The 20,188-nt window shown below is 39.5% G+C and overlaps 1 protein-coding gene across 9 annotated transcripts in view; it reads right to left on the bottom strand.

The window, feature by feature from the left end:
- Positions 1-17,153, bottom strand: part of mef2d (myocyte enhancer factor 2d) — a 174,440-nt gene extending 157,287 nt beyond the window's left edge. For all 9 annotated transcript variants that reach the window (XM_072461409.1, XM_072461411.1, XM_072461412.1 and 6 more), the window contains exon 1: positions 16,924-17,153. The gene's annotated coding sequence lies outside the window, so the exon portion shown is untranslated. The remainder of the gene's footprint in view (positions 1-16,923) is intronic.
- Between the last annotated feature and the right edge of the window lie 3,035 nt (positions 17,154-20,188).

Below are 20,188 nucleotides of genomic sequence, written 5' to 3'. Positions count from 1 at the left end.
TTATTGCTCTTAACTTTATCCAAAGAGCTCAAATGTTTAAGATAAACAGATAAATAAGCAGATTTGTGTGCATCCCCACAGCAGGAGGCATCAAGAGTGGAAGTCGGGCAGCAGTTTGAGTTCTCAATTTCTTCTCCCCGCAGCATTAATTCCAGCAAGCATGAAAGTCTGGCACAAGGGCACATTTAAAGACCAGTCCGATATGGCCTATGACCTTTTAGATTAGCAGTAAAGTCCAAGGCATCCTCCTGGCCTACTTTTGGCGCATCCATCATGGGGGGATTGAGCCAAAGAATGGAGCGGCGTTTGGAGTTTTTTCCAGGAGATGAATGGGAATCACGGGGTAAACCTCAGAGGCCTGATTTGGCCCGAGCAGCAGACAACGGTAAATCTCACTTTCCCTCCGGGGCTGCAGGTTGAATGCCACTGTCCAAAGGATATGAGACACTATTTGTTTTCAATGGAGTAACAAAGCCCCCAATCCATTCTTCACAATCAAGCTCATGTAATGTCGTTCGCCGGACAACAATGACCTTGTAGCAGCAACACATGAAGTCAAATAATGTATCTGTGCTATGGTTGACTTTTCTGTCATTGTTAGCAGTACGAGGCTAGCAAGATGTCAAATGTCTTAAAGTTTCAGCTGAAAGTAAGTCAGGTAAGCAATGTTCAGGGCTAAATATTACGAATAAGTATGACTCGCTTTTGTTGTTGAAAACAGAACACGAAATCACATTGCCAGTTTACATCAAAGTTCAACTGACAAAGAATTAAGTGTCCGCGTAGTTGAAAACATGTGCTGTTGGTTTTCCAATAAATAAAACAAAGCGTTCTATTGTGGCCTGGTTACTTTGTCCCCGGAAAACAACCATGTGATTTCTTGAAAGTAAGCAGCACAACAATCCAAGCTAAAAGAGTTTTTAGCTAGAAAATAAGTCCTTGATACATAGTAAGACCAGTAATGACCTCCAGTTAAGCTGTAACGTAAATCATTTTAGTTTGAAAAGTAGCATATGTCTGCTAGAGATGGATGTGCACACATGAGGAACAGGATCTTATGAGATTTTTGCATTTATGTGTTTATATTTAGTTACATTTGGAGTTACAGCTCTTGAGAAGCTGTGAAACAATTACAGAAAATGTAATCAAATAAATCAATTTGAGGCCAGAATTGTGAACTGAACTGCACAATTCATTCCTTATAAATGATTTCAAAATCTCGTCTTGTCATGTTCTTGTCGATCCGATCTCAATTCTTGTCTTGAGTCTTTGAGTCTCATGAAACCGTAACAAAAAAAAACTGGAACCGTTTGAGTGGTTATGGCGCAGAACACGTATGCCAGTTCAAATCCCGAGTCCGACAGTGTCCTTCATGTCCTCCCCGTCTCTCATCCCCCATGTCACACTATCCTTTTCTGGCTAATAAAGCCTTCAAAAGTAAAAAAAAAGTAAAAAAAAAAAAAAAAAAAAAAAAAGGACCTGGAACAGCTTACTACTGGATTACTACTGGTAAATACTCGATAGTATAATGTCAGAATACTTTTGAATGAATGCCAATTATTTAGCACCTTAAATCAACAGAATCTCGATAAGGAAATGTTGATATTAGCACGTTACCATAGGAGATACCACTCATACAAATGTAAAAACCTGACAGAAAACCAAAACAACATAACATATTTTCAGTTCCTGTACAAATAAACTGAAATGACAAACCTTTGCTACATCATAACAGACATGTGCTGCTATGGCTAATATGATTATGTGATGGGAGACACCACTTTGTCTTCCTTCAGTCAACAGTAGTTTTGGACTGTGACCCAACGCCATGTTCCAGAACACAAACGCTAAATTTAACCCAACATTGTCTTGTAAAACACCAACACATGTCGCTCTCAATTCCATTTAGATTCCACTTTGACATTCTAGATCAAATTACAACATTTCACTATTCAGTCCATCCGAAACATGTGGCTTTTGAAACGAAATATTGTTTCAAACTTTCAATTGCCATGGAAAAAATGATTGCCGACATGAAAGAGGAGCCCAATTTTGCGATTCTATTAAATCTCTTCTGAGTCGTCTGAAGACTTTATGAAATAGTTATGGGTATAAAGATTGAATAATTTCTGTTAAATATTGGATGATGACTTTAGCTTAGCAAAGGACTTTAACATTCACATCTGACGTTCCATTGGCACTAGCTAGGCACATGCTTTTTCAGCTAAGTCAAGAAATGCATTCATTATACTGGATGAGACTGCTACAGGGCTAATTCTAATGAGTTTCCCAAATGCCCCAAACATTTGTTAGCAGTCCTCAACCTTTACTCTGCAATATTGAAATGTTGTGCTTATCCCAGCGGCGGTGTGACACGACAAAGCCCCTTTTAACCCAAGAAGCTAATTTGAATACACCAAAAAAGAGTGGGTTCCACAAAAACTAAAGGGAGAATGTTGTTTCGAGTCGAGATTGAAGCTACAGGACTCGCGCCGGTGCCGTTAGCGTTCGGAGATCACCTGTCAGAGTGCGTGGGCAGAACCATGTCTGCGTACTTTTTAGCTTTTGATGGGAGTTCAGTTTTGCAGCGATAATTGGCAGCTGTTCTGTTCCAAAGCCAAAAAAAACTAAACTTACATACATATTTTGTTAATTAAAATTTCAGTTTGGGTAAATTTTAGGTTTAAATTGAAAGTTTTAATGATTTTACTGGTTCTTTATTAAAATGATTCAACATAATTGCATTGCTATTGCTATAATTGCCATTCAAGATGTTTAAAGGTGCACCATGTAACTTTTCTGCTTGGCTCCATGGAGACGTTATTGTTTTGCCTTGAATGTTCCAAAGTATAACATTAAACTCATCTATTTTCATATAGACAAGCAGATGACATTACTTTGATACATTACTTTATATCTGTGAGGCAATCCCTCATTGTGAATTGTGTTGTTTTTTTTTAGCTCAGATCGATATCCAACATTTGGCTTACTGCTGTGAACAATAATACAGATACTTTTTTTATTTTAAAATCCATAGCAATGCCCACAAGATCACTAATTGATATTTTTAGCCTAATTACTCATGTATTTTAATTTTTACGCAAGTCAGTTCAGAAAGAGGATAATCTGGGAATGATAGATGGACACTTCCCCCAGAAATATTAGCACCAATTATGAAGCCGATTTTTCAAAACAGAAACATGCGGATGTAATGGGAAAATGTGACTTTTTTGTGACTGACAAAACAAGATTCATCAAAAACCAGCCTGAATGAAGCTAAATACAACTGGGTACGTTTTTGATGAGGCAAAAGCTAAAAAAAAAGCATGATTTCAGACCCTTAAAAACGCCTGTAACTGAACAAATACTACACTGTGGAGTGGAAAGCAAGAATCGATTTTCTTTTCCGCAATCATTTGAATAGCTTGAGAGCTGATTGGTTCGAGAACTGTAAATGGTTGGACAGGTTGGGAACGTAGGGACATGGTCTATCTTCCTGATTGATTTTACTTCACCTCACTCCACCTCGACTTGGGTCCTCTCTTCCGGTCCTCTGCACCCATGCTCTGCCCTTTCCCCTCCCCCTCCCTCTTCATCTTATCATTACTGTAATTGATGTTTAACCCTCGCGTTGCCAGCCTGATGATGGTTCAATTAAGAGCTTGTTGGCGTACAGAGATTAGAGCGGTGTAAAGTGTAAAGCGGGCTGTGGCCTCTCAGCGTTCTAATCCCTCACTCTGCCATCTGGGGTCAAGCTGGGGGCAGAGTGTGAGCAAATACTGTAGCTCCAATCCCACGAAGAGTAAGAGGTGAAAGAACGAGCCCTGTCTCTGTCTGCGTATATAATTTGGTCAGTGACACAATAGAGCAGGCTTTACCAAAGGGGCTAGAGTTTGATGGCATTTTTGGGATTAGACAAATGAACATATGCCATCTTTGATTCATGAAATAATCATTGTAAACCATTAATACCATTTAATTTGTTTTTATATACTAATAGGCAAACTCATCCGGACCCGAACCTCTGACAAATCAGTTTGAGTTAAGCAAACAAGCCCCTCATTCAAGGAGAACGCAGCAATGCAGCCTCCCTGTGTTAGAGACGAGCGGGGGTTTAACAAATTGTTATAAATTAATCTGGAGTTTGGATCTTTCCTTCGTTCCCCTTCTCTCTCCCGACTCCAAACAAGCAAGAGTCCAGCGCAGGAAGAGCCGAGCAGACGTGGAGGAGGGCAGACACAGGCACAGTGAGGGCGCACAAGCACGTACACTGGATGTTAAGCTACAAAATGATGTGCGCGTTTTCTTACAAACTGACTCATTCACAGAGAAATGCACCTGAAGAGGAAATCAATTAAAACACGCCTAAATGCAGAGGTGCAGATGAACCGCGGTCACTGTCAGCCTTTTATGAGCTGGCCCAACTCGTTCTACTATGGAATGATCATACTTATCTTGGCCCGACTCAAACCCACGAGCCCGGGCAGATCGCAGCGCAGCGTGAGAGCAGTCGTGATGTCTGTTTATTCTTAATAAATAAGAGTTCACTTTGCAACACGCAGCCACTATTTAGAGCAACGAGAGGAACATAAAGGTGGAAAGGATTTTGCATGTGACGCTGATAAGCCAATCACATTGCTGCATTCAGTGAAGATTTGTGCAGAGGAAAGTCAGTCAGAGTCCAGTGTGGTGATGTTCTGATCAGAGCAAAAGCAGAATTCTGTTGCACATCTCAGCTTTAGGCCAATATTGTACCTCAATTATTTTTCAAACTATCATTAGTTGAATGTCAGACAATGTTTGACATTGCCATTCCATTTAATTTCCGAAGTATTTATTTGGGCCTTAAAACTCCTGCGATGGCAACAATAAAAGGATATCTTTTGAACATACTTTTGGCAGCGGGGGAAATGGCTTTTACAAACAGTGGATAGTACAAACTGCACCTACAATCAAGGAATGGACTGACTGAAGAAAAAACAAAAAAACAAAGCACATTTGGACTCAATTTGGAACTGGACAAATTGAACAAACTTTGGACTAGGTGGGACCACTACCGACCACCACTGAACATCTGTGAAAGTTTATTAGGGGACCCTGTTCTACAATAATAATAATTCTACATAAAATATAAACCAACATTATGAATTAAATTGTTTTAATAGAACACGGGTTAACAGTTCCGTGCATTACCTCAATGCCAATTCCACTTTGCCAACGGTTATATAAAGCCATACTCCACCATGAGTTAGTGATACTCCTGATCTGTTTGGCAAATGCCTCCATGACATCTGCCTACAGTCAAATAGCCTAATCAAGTAACTCTCCCACATTTATAGGCCCGAGACAAAAGAATTAAGACTGGAGTGGGTGTGAAAACACAAGTGCAACAGCTGGCAATTCAGAGACAATTCAGAGAGGCGCCCAAACAAAGCACGGACTGGACAAATCGTGTGTTTTGTTTTTTTATTTCTTCAAGTGTTCCCAGCTGCTCCCAGAGTGCAGTGAGGAGTACAGATGAGAGGCACGCACAGGAGCCAAGCATGTGCCGCTGCAGTCACTGTGTTTTAATTACATGCCCGTTTAGAATGGGAGCAGTTAGTTTGGGCCGTTTAACGAAGTTCGACTGAGTTTGTAACAAAAAATTCACATATTATATGCAACATGCACTTTTTTGAGCATTTAACCAACGGTATAACATCATTCTCTCATCAAAACATACCTAGTATTTATCTAGCTTTATTCACACTTGTTTTGTTAGGTTGTCTCCCTCTGAGTCTCAAAAACACTTTGTTTTAAAACGCATTATTTTAGGTTCTAAAACATGAGATGCATGTTTAAAGCTCATATAAATACACAAATAATAAATTGTTTATTGAAAACAAAATCCCTGAATCACAAGATAACAATCTCTGCAGATAGCCAGATAACTATTCAACATACCATGATCTGATTGATTTGTCAAATCCTCCACCTCTAGTCTTATAGATCTGGTTCCCCCACTGATATCAAAGAGCTGCAGTTTGCTTAACACATTGTTGAGCACCAGCCTAAACAAACAAGGCGTCATCCGAACCAGTTGATTTGTAACCTGGCACAGTAGAAGGAGGGCAGAGGAGAGCACTTCGCCTGCCAGCCCCACCATCAGGGCTCATTCTCTCTGGTTCCTCACCCCAGCATGGTGCTCCGACGGCAGCCTGCTCCAGATGAGACGCAGGAGGGTGGCCATTTTGAAATCACAGTGGGTCGGATAGAGAAGGGGTCGATTTGTGAGGTGAGGCTAGCCGCTGCCACTTTTCCCACATTAAGTGCTTCTCGCTAACAAAAACACCCCTGGCTTTGAGTTCCATTAACGCCGAGGCCAGCGTTCTGCCTGCGCCAATGTGCCGGGCTAAAGCGAGATTGAATCAGAGCCATAATAGCAGAAGGCTGGGGCCCGCTGTGCGCCTGAGTTCTTCCTGTTCTCCTCTCTCAGCGTGGGAACAGCCAGGCACAAATCTGCCCTGGATCCGGCGCAAAAAAGAGGCCGCGGAGCATTGTCGGAGCACAGGTAGTAATTGCTCCTTTCTGCTCTGGAGGTTGCGTCTTTTACATAAGAGAGTGGCAGGTGACGGCGGTAAATGAGGGGTGATTTAATAAAAGGATTGAGGTGGTACAACTGGATTATTTTCTAATCTTTCAAGGGGGGAAATAAAACCGTAGTGCACTGTCTGCATCTAATTATCAAGCATTTTATCTGGAAGCAGGAAGTGCGCTGTGACCATGCTAGTTGTTGTTTTTTTTGGTTAGAAACTCATTGCTGCGAATATTTAGGATGCTTAGAAGGTATGAGCTAAGTGGACTGCTGTAAAGAGTTTAAAATGACCTTGTTCCGTTTCAGGTACAGCCCCTTTTAACGACGAAAAAATACAATTGCATATTTTTTCCAGTTTAATTTCCTCTTTCTCAACAGACGGAAGGGCAACTTTATAAAAACTCAGTATTTGTCAAATATTGGAATCAGCATATATCAGTGTATCTGTTTTATTTGATGACTCCACTATCAACTTAAGAGGAAATCATTTAAAAGCAGCAGCCATCACATCTTCAGGGACAGTGACACAGGTGCGTTTACTAAGCGCCGGCCTTCACTGCAGGAAAGTCACAGGTCCATTCAACTGCTTCAATATTATTTTTTAGACTTCATTGTCCCTGTAGGAAATTTGTCCTGTTGTATTTGTCCCATTCTTCAGTGCTGTTGGGGCAAAGGGTCATGAGCAGTATGCAACTACCGTGGACATTCCTGGACACAGATCTAGAAAGATAGTGAGGGCATCAAATGTATTATTATTATTAAATGATTAACACCATGACCAAACAACAGTGACCATTAACAGTCCTCAAGTATGTGACTAGCCTTATGAAATACAACATTCAGTGAACCAAACAAAAAAAAAGAAGAAAGAAATTAAAAGGTACTAAACTTAAAGTGCCTATGACAGGTAGGATGACTCAATCCACTAAAATGCAGTTAAGATAAACATTACGTCTGATAATCTCTCCCCGCATAATTACTGTCCTTGTTTATCCTGTGTCATGTAAAACGAAGGAGGACATTTTACGAGTGTCTCCACTTGGGACAGAGATGTGAGGAAACCACCTCTCGTCGGTCCTGTCAGCCTGAGTGTGTTTCGGTGTATTTCCCTTACTACACTGTGGTGCATTAAAAACACAAGCAATGATGGGCGGGTGTGAGTATTTTCAGGGCAACAGTTGTGACAATGATAGTGATAGTAATGGTATAGCAAGCAATGATGATAATGATGACAACAACAATACATGTATGTGCCAATAAGATGTTTGTGTGGCAGGGTGGTGGTCTGGTTGTGTAGGAGTTGGTAGATGAAATGTGTGAAGAGTGGAAGATGGAGGAAGAAAAGGGAATCAGAGTTGTAAAAGGTCAGAGAGCGTTGGGTGGGGGAGGTTGGTTTCAGATGAGTGATTAAAGGGGCGAGATGTATATTCCATTGTAATGAAGTCGATGTTTCCAGTGGTTAATGTGTATGTTATTGCGGGTTTTCCAGTTCTTGAGGATAGTTTTCTTGGCGATGGTTAGAGCGAGTGAGGAGTGTTTTGAACTTCTTGTCATTTTCTACAGATTGTTTTACTTTTCTCCACAAATATATACTCGATTGGTGTAAAACCATTGTCTATATGTATAAATACACCAAATAAAGTCAAAAAAAGCAAATCGTAAAAACCTGTCGTACGCACTTTTAGTATAGATTGCATTTTGCTTCTAGGTCTTGATTGTCTTATGCAATGTGACCTGAATATTTATGGGCATCAATTAACAGCATAATCTTGACACCTCTGGTCAGGAAATAGGTCAGGATTACCTATCGGGATTATTAGTCAACTGTGCATGTTTAAGGATGATGGTGGACACGGACTCTACCAAGAAACCGACCAAATCTCGTTAATAGCTGAATTAAAGAGCACGCGAAGCCGCTGTGACCGGCGCAGGTAGTAATTGCACCTTTCCGTCCTGGAGCTCGATTGTCTTAGCTTGGCCGAGTGGTGGGTGGTGTTAGGCCTTTCTCTTTGGGGCGCGCTCATCTAACCCGACTTACAAGAGGTGTTTTTGAACCGCGGCGGGTCAGGATCAGGTCAACGCATCCGGGAAAAAACATGTACTGTAGAGAGAGGCGGAAAGAGAGTGAGGCTGTAAACACGGCCACGCCACAGCGGTTAGCGCAGCCACAGGTCAAGCTAATTCATTTTATCAGAAGAAAAACACTAAACGAGCTGTCCAACAAGAAAGCCAATGCAAATAATGTCAGCAGGGCAGTATGTGACGAAATAACAGTAATATTTGATATAGCAATATTTATCTATGAGCGTTTATTTGCACAAGTGAGGAACTTTGATAACTACAGTCTTACCCTATTACAACATCATAAAGCTAGCGGCTAATATACTATACAGTTCCTATGGTGCAATAACAATATGAAACAATATTCAACACATTTTCCAATTGCTAATCACATTTATTTATATTTGGCAAATTAAAAATGTGAATTGAGGTACTTTGCCATACAATTACTTTTCACTGTCCTGTTTACATTAGGATATATTGTGTAAAATGTACTATTGTGAGCTTTTAACCATAAAAACATTCATTAATTGTTTTTATTTCAATTTTGCTTGCTTCAGTAATCCGGTTTCAAGATTGTGTCCCTCTGACCCTCAGAAAATGTTCTTTCAAATTTCCTATATTGGTGACATCGTATGAGGAGTTACGGAGGTTTCCTATGCAATGCTGTTCCCGAACCTCAAGATAACTCCTTTATAAATTAAATAATTACATAGTTTGAAATCTCCTAAATAGAATTTGTTGACAAATCAAAAATTTGATCGACCAAGAAACCATTGACAAATGAATCAACAAAACAAAAACAAAACACCATTTTGATGTAGAAATGAACAATAAAGGATCAACTTTTAAAGAACAATTGGAGTTGGTTAAAGAGATATATTTTTCTTTGCTGTGTAATTGTACTCTAGTAGTTAGCAGTAAAAATATTGGCGTAAGATAAGCTTAGGGGTGTATCTTTTGGAGATTTGCTCAGTTAAAAGGAAAACTGTGACACTCAGCCAACCACTCAGACACATCCGTCCTTCCACAGACTGACAGACGGCTGTGAGGTCTGAGGAGGCAGCAGCTGACTCCGTGCTGCAACTCAGCACCGCGCGATAATTGTTTTTCAAATGAGCAGAGGAGAAGAGAGACGAGGGGAGGGAGCTTTGATGCCTCCCACACCAGAGACAACTGTGCACGACATTCCCAAAAACCATCTGACACTGGTAAAGTCTTTAGCATCGACACCGCTCAGCGAGGTGGTCTCTGCAAGGTTAAAATAACAAGCTTCCTCATCATCTGTGGAGAGAGATCGCCCTCAGGCTGCAACCACTACAGGTTTATGTTAGGGCCGCACGTGATTGGAAAATTGTGGTATGCGACAATGTCAGTTATTTTATGCTTTAATGTTTTACTGAAACTGTCAAAATGAAAACTTAAAAGAGACTGATGAAGACTGATCATCATCGTGAAAATCATTAATTAAATCTGCCTATAATATCAGGGTTGTCAAAGGTATCAAAAATCAGATACTAATTGAAACTGAAACAAATCACGTTAACAGACAAAATGTTACCTTTTCTGAACAGTTAGAGAATGCTCTGGAGCTTTATCTATCCAAATTGGTATTTTTAGTATCGAGTCTATTCCTTAGTATGAAAATTTAGTTTGAAATGAAAGTATCGTGACAACTGGGGCTGTGCCAAAATATCGAAATATTGATATATCATGATACTAAATTTGGTGATGCAATATCGATAGTGTGGGCTGCCGTATCGATATATATACATATAATAATTCCATTAATAATTTTTGGACCTCAATTTTGTTGCTTGTTTAAAGAAAGTAAACTTGTTTGACATTTTGACTGTTTTGATGATTAAAATGGGTGTTTTTCCTTTTGAGTTTGTGCAGGTTGTGATTTTACAAAGAAAATTTGTGTTAAAATGTATTGGGTTCTTCAAAAAATAGTGATACATCATAGAATATCACGAACAATATATATGGATAATTACATGCATCGCAAAATTGTGATATTAACATATTGTGAGTCGTGTATCGCATCGAAACGTGAGGGACCCTGTGATTCCCAGGCCTAGTGACAACATTGGAAGCTAAATTTAATATTGAGTATATTCCCTAAACCTCAACTAAGACATGTTTGACACATTTCAGTTTGATTGACATAATATAATCTGAACATTGTTATCAGGATATTTCATAAAAATATTGAGATGTAACAATATCGACATGCGTTTGGGCCGTCTCATTTAGATCAGCAGAGATGACAAACTACTGTCCTTCCACCACGAACTAGCACGGGTTGTGTTTTGGGCCGCTACGTTAAAATTAATGATACTATAATACATGTGCGCTGTTGAAAGCAACTCAATCACAATCAAATGCTCAAGGTAAATATGATGTCGCAATCAATGTTTGCAAAAGTGTGCTTATATGCATGCTAGCCATTTGTATTAGCAATTATAGCCAAATTACTATACGCCCTGAACGTCTCTCAGCTCCCATTTGCACGTATTTATTTCTTTAACTTGCATTTGGTTGTGTAAAGATGAATTGAGTTGTGTTGTTTAGCCCAGTCTGTGGTGAGTGTGTGGAGTTTTGGTGCTAAGTGGGCGAGCGTACAGCCCTCAGTCATGGTTCTCAAGCGCACAAAAGCCCATTACTGTAGCTGAGCCCATACGTTATCTGAAGCTTAAGCTCTTTCACCGAACAAGTCCAGTCACATTTATTTGTCCAATTTAGGGATTAGGTGTCACTGGGTGCTCCTGGGGATTTGAGTTGAGGAGGAAAGTGAAAGTGAGAGCTATTTAGAGATTATGAGCTAGAAAGTCAATTCTGTCCACGAAAAGGAAGGAAGGAAGAAGTGGAAATACTTTATACACGCAGGAAGAAATAAAGACGTGCTGTATGCAGCGTTGCAGCGTTGCAGCGGGCGTGATAGAAACGGCGTTTATTTGCGCTTGTCAGCCAAGTTTTCAACCAAGAAGATGGACTTCTGACATGATCTCCATGGAAACGCCTCGTAACAAATCACTCGTTAGACAAGTGTTGATAAGTTTAATGGCAGGTCGCAAGAAGATACTGAGTTTTGAAGAGAGGGAAATTGCACGAAGGAGGAGGTAATTGGCAGCTTGACAGGAAAACAAGATCTGAAGTGCTTTCTAAAATGATTTCAGAAAATTAACTTTAGTCTATCATCTACTGTACTGCACAAACATTACAATATGAGAATTCTAAGAAGGCACGTATAGGGAACGAGAAAAAATGTGGTGAAACAATGTTTGCGAGCCAATAATAATTCTCAATCTCCAAATCTCCATCCCGTATCATGGCGTACAAAACACTTATTATTACCTATTCTTTTCTTTCTGCCAAGAACTGGTTAGCAAAGTCCCAAAGGCCCAACCTTAATCAAGATACTTGTCCCTGCACGTAACCCTAATCCCAAACCTTTAACTGTTTGTGAAAAAATATAGTGCAAAATAATAACAGAGTCACTAACGTGCCGTTTTGAGGCATAAGTCGGTTTGAGGGGGGAAGTCGTCCAAAACATTTGCATACATTTTTGTCCAATTTTGTCATTTCAGTTTGATCATTTTGTGCTGTTTTTGAGGTATTAAGTACAAACAGTTTATTCATTGTTAGCTGCAGTATTGATCCAAAACAACAGGGTCAATGCACCCAAAACTGCAGAACTAGCTTTTTATCTTAACACGCTAAAGATTTTCATTTACGTTTTTATTGAGATATCATTTTATTTTCGAACCCTGCATGTATGACCGGGAGTAGAACATTTTTGACTCATGACAATTACATTAGCAGTGGGCCGAAATGAAATGTAGGTGAAAACAGACAAATGCAGGACACGACAGGATTACTTAGAAATGCATGAATCAGTTTAAAAAAGTAAGATAATGAGTTGGAACACAAATTTAACATGTTCAAAAGCTCATGAAGTCAATTTTACATCTTCTAACCACTTGCACGAGCTTAAAACACCACCAGGACTTTCTTGACGGTGATGACGTAATGCACAACTCGAGCAACTATTTCTCACTTCCGTCTCCAAGGTGAATCCGTCAGCTGATTAAAAAGCTTTTTACAGCCATTAAAGTTAAATCTGTTTTGTGTTGTCTGTGTTGAATTAAAGAGCGTTTCAAGCTATGCGAAACCGGAAGTGCGCCATTAGCATGCTAGCTGTTGTAAGCTCTACTGTGACGGTAAAATCTGCTCTGAAAGTTGTGAAAAGCACTTAAAAACACATCTGGGTGAATATTTAGGATGCTTGTAATGAAGTAGGTAAGTGAGTGGTAACTTTGGAAGACTGCAAACCATTTATAATGAACTATCTTATATCTTTCATGTCTTCAAGACGGTAAACATCACGTACGTGGTACGTCTGCCTAATTCTTTCTTTAATATAACAGTACCATATCTACAATACTTCTCTATCCAAGCCTTTGTATCAAGATTAAAAAGAAAAGTTTTTAACGTTAGCATAAACAAAACAGCTGTTAGCCTAACGTCAACTCACTTTATAAACGCAAGAGACCTCTTTCTTTATTCTTATACCACGTAAATTGTTGAAAGGAAAGCTTCTCTGTCCTGTTTATATTGATTGATTAGATCTATTTTCAAAAAAACAGAGCGCATCACTGGGGCATGGTGTCAAAAACTAAACTAAATCAGCTGTTGTTGTGCTGCTTGGACCCGGAAGTGACGTCAAAATCTCATTTTCGATAAGTTCTCCTTAGCTTCTATCCCTCTCGTCCTTGTTCTGGGACACAAAGAGTCCCCTTGCTTCAGCAGCCTGTCCCTCACACAGCGGACATCACCTGCAGACGCCGCCGGGGCCCATGCTCCGCTGGGCCCTCTGCTCTTTATAATGATGTAATGGATAACACTTCCTTGGGCCTGACAGATGACACCGTGCTCATTGTCTCGTGTTTATATGAATGCCAATCGATGCACCAACATCTACAGAGTGCTGAAGAAGGAAACTATCAGGAAGCAGGAGTTGTACAAATTTTTCGAAAAGTAAAATACCGTTTTGATTTAGTTTCCTTTTAGGATGGGTCAACACTTGCACGTGCACTACATCGAAATTGGAACTGAACAGTACAAAACTAAGTCTAGGACTACAGGACTACAATGGACTCAATTTAGGACCAACTAAGGAAACGTGTGAACACTTAAGAGTAGTCCTTGTTTGAACCTGCTGCTTTAGTTCTGGTTTAGACCTGGTTTAGTCCCGGATTATGTTGTGTTGGTTCAGCACTTTACTGAGTCCTGTTTTTGGATGTCTTCAGACTTGAACACTCACCACATTAACATTAGTAATAATTGTGTGCAGCATTTTGGGCACTGTTGGTTGTTGTATGTGTGCTATGCAAATAAATGTGACCGTGACCTTTGACCTTGACCATGTTATGACCTGATCACAGAATTGGTTTAGTCCTGGTTTAGGCCTGTGTAGCTTAGTAGTTTAGATCTGATTAAGGTTGGGGTCACTTTTTTTGTTTGGTCCTCGGTTTGAGTCCAAATGGTTGACTTGGTTTGGTCCTATTCTGATGCTAGTTTAGTTAGTTCCTTATTAGTTTTCCAGCTAATTTATTGTGTTGTTTTGTGTTAAGTTCCGTGTGTAGTTCCAGTTTAGTCCCAATGTTGATGTGGGGATTTCTCGGCTGGTTTGCCTGACCTGGTTTGTATTGGTTCTAACCCTGATCTAGTCCTGTTTTAGTCCTAGACCTGGTTTCATCCTGGTTTGCACCCGGTTAATCCTTTCAAACAGTCGACACACTCGCACCAATATTTAGGCCCGACATCCAAAACCTCAGAGGCGCACGCAGCCATTTTTCACCGCACGAATTCCATGTGCTCATGTGACAAGTGGGGAGCTGGATTCTGCTTTATTGATGCCATCATTAGAAGCTTGCATCCACGACGAGCAAAATGGTTTCCGGGTTGAAGGAGGAAATTAGAAGTTTGATGGCACAGGCTCCCAGGAGAAAAGCAATTACACACTGCAATGAGGGCACAACTGTGGGAAATGGGCTCGAGAAAGAGACGTCGAAAACTCCAGACACGACAGCTTCCACGATATAGTATGAAGGAAAAGAACGGATGCGATTTGGACAAGTATGTACAATAGTGTGAACAAAGACTAACTTTTATAGTAGCTAACATCTTGAAACCTATCAAGTACGCATGCAGAGTTATTTTAGTGGTTCTTTTACAATAGGTACTTTTCAGAACAGAATTTCATGTCAGCGAGGGGGGGAATTGACCAGATAATTTGTTCTTCTGACGCCAGTTTTTGTTTCATGTGGTTGGATTACAGAGATTAAACATACATTGAGACCAATTTCTATCATTTAATTAAAAGAAAAATATGTCATAACATACACTGACCCTACACTTAAATGTAAAAATATAGGAAGGTTAGAATGAAAAAACTTTAACCCAATCCATCAAAAGCGCTTGAATCTGTGCAAGATCAGAATCAATCAAACAAATACATAACACCATCCAATACCATAGTTTCTCCATGTATATTCATAGTAATTTATCTGAATACTCCTCTATATTTATCCATCCATGTTCTGGGATGGGCATATATAATTACTATATATATAATGTTCAATAAATTAAAGATATTGCACATTTCATATATCAGAGGCAGAAAATATATTAATAGTTTCAATATCTTTGTTTATTAAGATTATTTTTATGCAACAACATAGTGCACTTGAAAATGTATTATCGTGACGTATTAAAGTGAAGAACATGGGAGAGTCATTACATCATAAAGTACATACAAAATATGTTGTTTTAACAAGTAACAGCTTCTTAATACAACTGTCATCACTCTGGCTGAACGCACATTTTCAGCATGTCCAGGAGCATTTGAAATATGGACAGCTAAACTAATACAAGTGTTGCTATACTTACCATACATTTTTCCTATATGAATTTATGTGCATCTATAATTGCATACCGTTTTTTTTTTACTCTGAAAGCAACAACCAATACTTTGGTAAATAGTTTGTACGCTCAAGCAAATATGTTGTGTGTCTGTGGGATTGATAATAGTCGTGCTATGCTATTGTCAGACAGCTATAATCACCTAAACATTTCTGGTGGAGAAGGAGACAAGCCTGTGATGATGCCAAAACTCCAAGTTACAGGTCAGATCTGTGGAAAGGTGACCCTGCTCACTATCCAAATGCATTTTTTCCAATGTAGTTTCTTAAGCACTAAAACACCTGTATTAGATATGCTTATTGCCATACATATATCATTAGATTAGAGTGCGCCTTTAAGAAGCTTTTGCAGCTTGTAATATCGCAACAAACTAAATAGGATTAATCACAATAACATCAAGGTTCTCCAGTTGACAGAAAAGTGCAGTTTTTTTATGAAATTGTGTGTTTTTAAATGAAAACGGCAGACTTGATTCATTGTTCTAAATTAGCCTTTATTCATTCTAGATTTGGTTAATTCTATACTTTTTATTTGGGACGTATACATCTGAGACGTGCACATTTTAGTTTCAAAAGAACTGAAATGATTCAAAAATTATAATTTTGTTCAAATGCGATAATATCGATATCGCCGTAGCCAACCCGCAATATTATCGCAATCATATCCGATATCGTGCGGCCTTAGTGTGTGAAGAATAAATGTCTTTAGTTACCAAAAAACTAACCTTGACATTTGCTCCAATCTGACATCACAAACTTATTTCTACTAAAAAGACACCAAGTAACATTCACATCTTCAGTCAAACACAGTTGCCCCGCTGTCAGACACAAATGTAAAGCTGTCACTCCAAATAGAATTGATAGCGCGATAAAAGTTGCCAATAACCTAAACGTGCTTTTCTCTCCCGCGCAATCCATTAGACAAAATGAAGAGAAATCGCGTCAAAAGCCGGGATGACACTCGCCGTAAATCGTCCCGGACAGTTCTTGACGCAAACAACCTAGCTTACTGACGCAAAAACAGGAACAACTTGGCAAAACTACAAGAAGCAGCGACGGCAACAACAACACGCAAAAAAAACACAGGGACACGGCACGGTTTGCGCTGCGATCACATCCTTCCTGTCTTGTCGGAGTTGTCACAAGCAGCACACGCGTCCAACTCCGGATTCCGCACGCAGTTATCCGACTCCGATCCGCACGACGCTCGTACGCAGTTGTCCGAGGCTCAACAACCGAACCAAAAACGTAAACAAAGAATTGGCGAATGTGCCGCGAGCTTTTTAAAGAGTGACTTACCAGAACCGCCGTGGATCCGCATCTGTTTTGGAACACCACTTGGAGAGCATTCGGAGTGCGTGCGTCTGGGTAAAGAAAAAAAAAAAAACTGTACGTAACGGGAGGTGTAAAAGCCGAAAGCGGTGGGAATCAGTTTAGGAAGAAAAAAAAATCTCCGCACTTCACGTACAAGGGTAACTATTTAGTTGTGGCAAATGGTGCCTAATCTATCCTGAGCATGAGTGGCACTGCCTTGAGACTGACAGCCGCTCGACCAATCAGCGTGGTGCCTTCGTTTTTTCCACCAATCACGGCGTCGGCGTGGAGCAGGCGGAAGGTGCGTGGTGGAGAAGGAAGGACGAAGGGCGCCCTCGTGTGTTTACTTAGTGTATTCTGGCATCAGTAGGTTTTTATCACACTTTTAATTATCTTAGCATGTACAGAGTTATTTTATTTTATGAAAAGATACATACAATAATAAACAAAGAAAACAAAGAAAAATACAAGGAAAATGAAAGTCCATCAGATGTGGTTTTGATTGCTTTTTATTGTCCAGTTTTTAACTAAACTTAAACTCAAGTCTTTGAGATAAAGTATGTTCTCAATGTGTTTTTTTTTTACAAAGAATATATCATAAAAATATATGACATATCACTACTTTCTAGGGGGAATACAAAACTATAGATGTATTAAAAAAATAAAAAAATAATTATACTTGGATAATCTTATCCTTAACCTTGAAATAGGGAAAATGTACATTTGTAACTTCTACATAGTCATTTTGAGCACTCCAGCTGTGCACATAAAATTGTAATGCATTAAATGTAATGTAAGAAAAAAGAGGTTCAAACAAAGTGAAAAGAGTCTCTTGTACTCATGAATCTTTATCCATCCGGATCATTTCCTTAAAACCACTTAGGTCCCATCTCATCACAAAGGGTCCTTGATTGTATTTATGGCCATAGATAATCTATTCCCTTATTATAAATTGCATTGTCTAGGTTCACACAGTAATTATGGTTTAAATCCATACATTTAAATCAGTGTCATTTTCCCAGATTACCCATCTGTTTTAAATTTATTCAGAAACTTCAAATAATAGAATTGCTCAATTTCACACATGATAATTATATTATTATTATATTTATTATGTAATTTACCAACTAGCTCCTATTGCGTGAACAGGCTAGCAAGATATTTATTTTTCAAGAGCAAAAATATTAGTTATTCAGTTGTTGTTTGTCTTAATAATAATAATAATAATAATTAAAGCCGCAAGCGGCAATGATCGGTCCTCGCCACGCCGCCGCCGCCACGCCGCAAGAGGAGGGGGCGCTAACGCACCCCAATTGTCCTTTTATCACGCCTACTGCTGAATCTGTGACGCTGTCACATCTTCTCCCCTTTGTTTTACCATCAAAAAGCAATTTTATTTTGAATTCTTGGCAAAATGTGGATACATTTTGATGGTCCACACCTGAAGATGAGTCTCACCAAATTTCAGGCTAACGCCCTGGGAGGAGTTTGTGAAAGTCTAAAGTGTAAACATGTTCTGGCGATTTCCCCATTGGAATAACGTATTGGTCATCGCTACGGCAAAACCATAACAATTATGACATGGGTCTCATTGACTTTTTTGATGGGGATGCCAAAATTGAGTTGTGTGTCAAATTTCATATAATTTCGCAAAACTAAACATTTAACCTCTATACAAAATCTGTAGGGGGCGCTGTGGCGCCAAATTAATTCATTTCACTTCAAGTAGGTTTAGGGCAAAGAGTTTAACAACCGATTCTAATTTGACGCAATTCGGACTTTATCTGCGCAAACGGCAGAAATGTTACATTTGGGAGATTTCTGAAATTCTAGCTACAGTTTGCGGCTTCGCCGCACAGAGACCGTGACAGGTATCAATGTAATTTGAATAACTTTTGATGTCCCACTCCTCAGTAGCATTTTCACCAAATTTCAGCTTTTTAGAGCCAACGCCCTGAGAGGAGTTCGTAAAAGTACGACGTTTGGAAAAACTCCCGAGTCATGCTTAACCATTTTTGAACCAATATGGCCGACATTTGGTTGCGCGGACGGCGTTGCCGTAATAATATTTTTTACTTCTCTTGTCACCATCTACCTCTGCACCAAAATTTCATGATTCTACGATCAGATTTTTTTTGGGTCATTTCCCATCTCTCAATGCATTTTTGGTACATTTGGGGGCGCTGACGCGCCAATTTTTTTTATTTTAGAAAAGGGAAATAGCCAGAATGTAGAGAGGCACGATTTTTAGAGGTGTGAACATTTTTGTGACTTTTCGTCAATGTTCACTGGGAAGAAGAAGAAGAAGAAGAAGAAGAAGAAGAAGAAGAAGAAGAAGAAGAAGAAGAAGAAGAAGAAGAAGAAGAAGAAGAAGAAGAAGAAGAAGAAGAAGAAGAAGAAGAAGAAGAAGAAGAAGAAGAAGAAGAAGAAGAAGAAGAAGAAGAAGAAGAAGAAGAAGAAGAAGAAGAAGAAGAAGAAGAAGAAAAATATACCCACTTTGTGTTTTTGGCCCTGTATACAGTAATAATGTTCAATTTTTGCATTACATGTTTATATGCACGGAACATGCAAGAGATGGGGAACGTATTCGTGAGCTACTTAGCGCAAATGAGTGCTTTATATGGGGTCGCGGTCATCATCTCAATGTAAAGTGCTCGTTTAGTGCGCACTTTTGCACGGGCTTCGCCCGTTTACAACGGTAATGTTCCATTTTCCTACTACTAATTAGTATGCACGGGGCGTGCATGAGTGGAGGAGTGCGTTAGTGAGTGTTTGTGCGCACTTTCGCAGCCGTGCTTCGCGCGGCCTTACGAGATTAATAGGCCTCTCGCCAGCTTGTGGCGCTCGGGCCTAATAATAATAATAATAATAGGTTTCTAATATTGCTCTAAGGTGTTTGTGGACTGAGAATGACTTTATGTAACAATGGTGGAAGAACACAGTGGTTATGTTGTGTGGATTGATAGACAGAAAGTCAACAGAGTGCTGTCATTAAACCAAATAGCCTGTAATTGGCTGTTTGGAGGAGAGCTAAGTGGTTATAAACAAGGTCAATTCATTTGTTATTACATGTCAATAGACGATAGTATCAGAATTCACTTGGACTGGTTTGGGCCACCAGCTACGAGTTATGAAACGTAACACATGAACTGCAAGCATTCTAATTTACTTAATTCTTAATATTATGGATTGGATACAAAAGGTTCACAATTCTAGAAGTTGATGATGTCATAATTGGCCCACGGAAGAT

This window comes from Eucyclogobius newberryi, unplaced genomic scaffold (genome assembly GCF_026437365.1).
Source record: "Eucyclogobius newberryi isolate DKJ021-1_F unplaced genomic scaffold, fEucNew1.0.hap1 SCAF_3, whole genome shotgun sequence".
Classification (NCBI taxonomy): Eukaryota; Metazoa; Chordata; class Actinopteri; order Gobiiformes; family Gobiidae; genus Eucyclogobius; species Eucyclogobius newberryi.
Note: the sequence above shows the minus strand (reverse complement) of the source record. Positions and strands in the feature narration are given on the sequence as shown.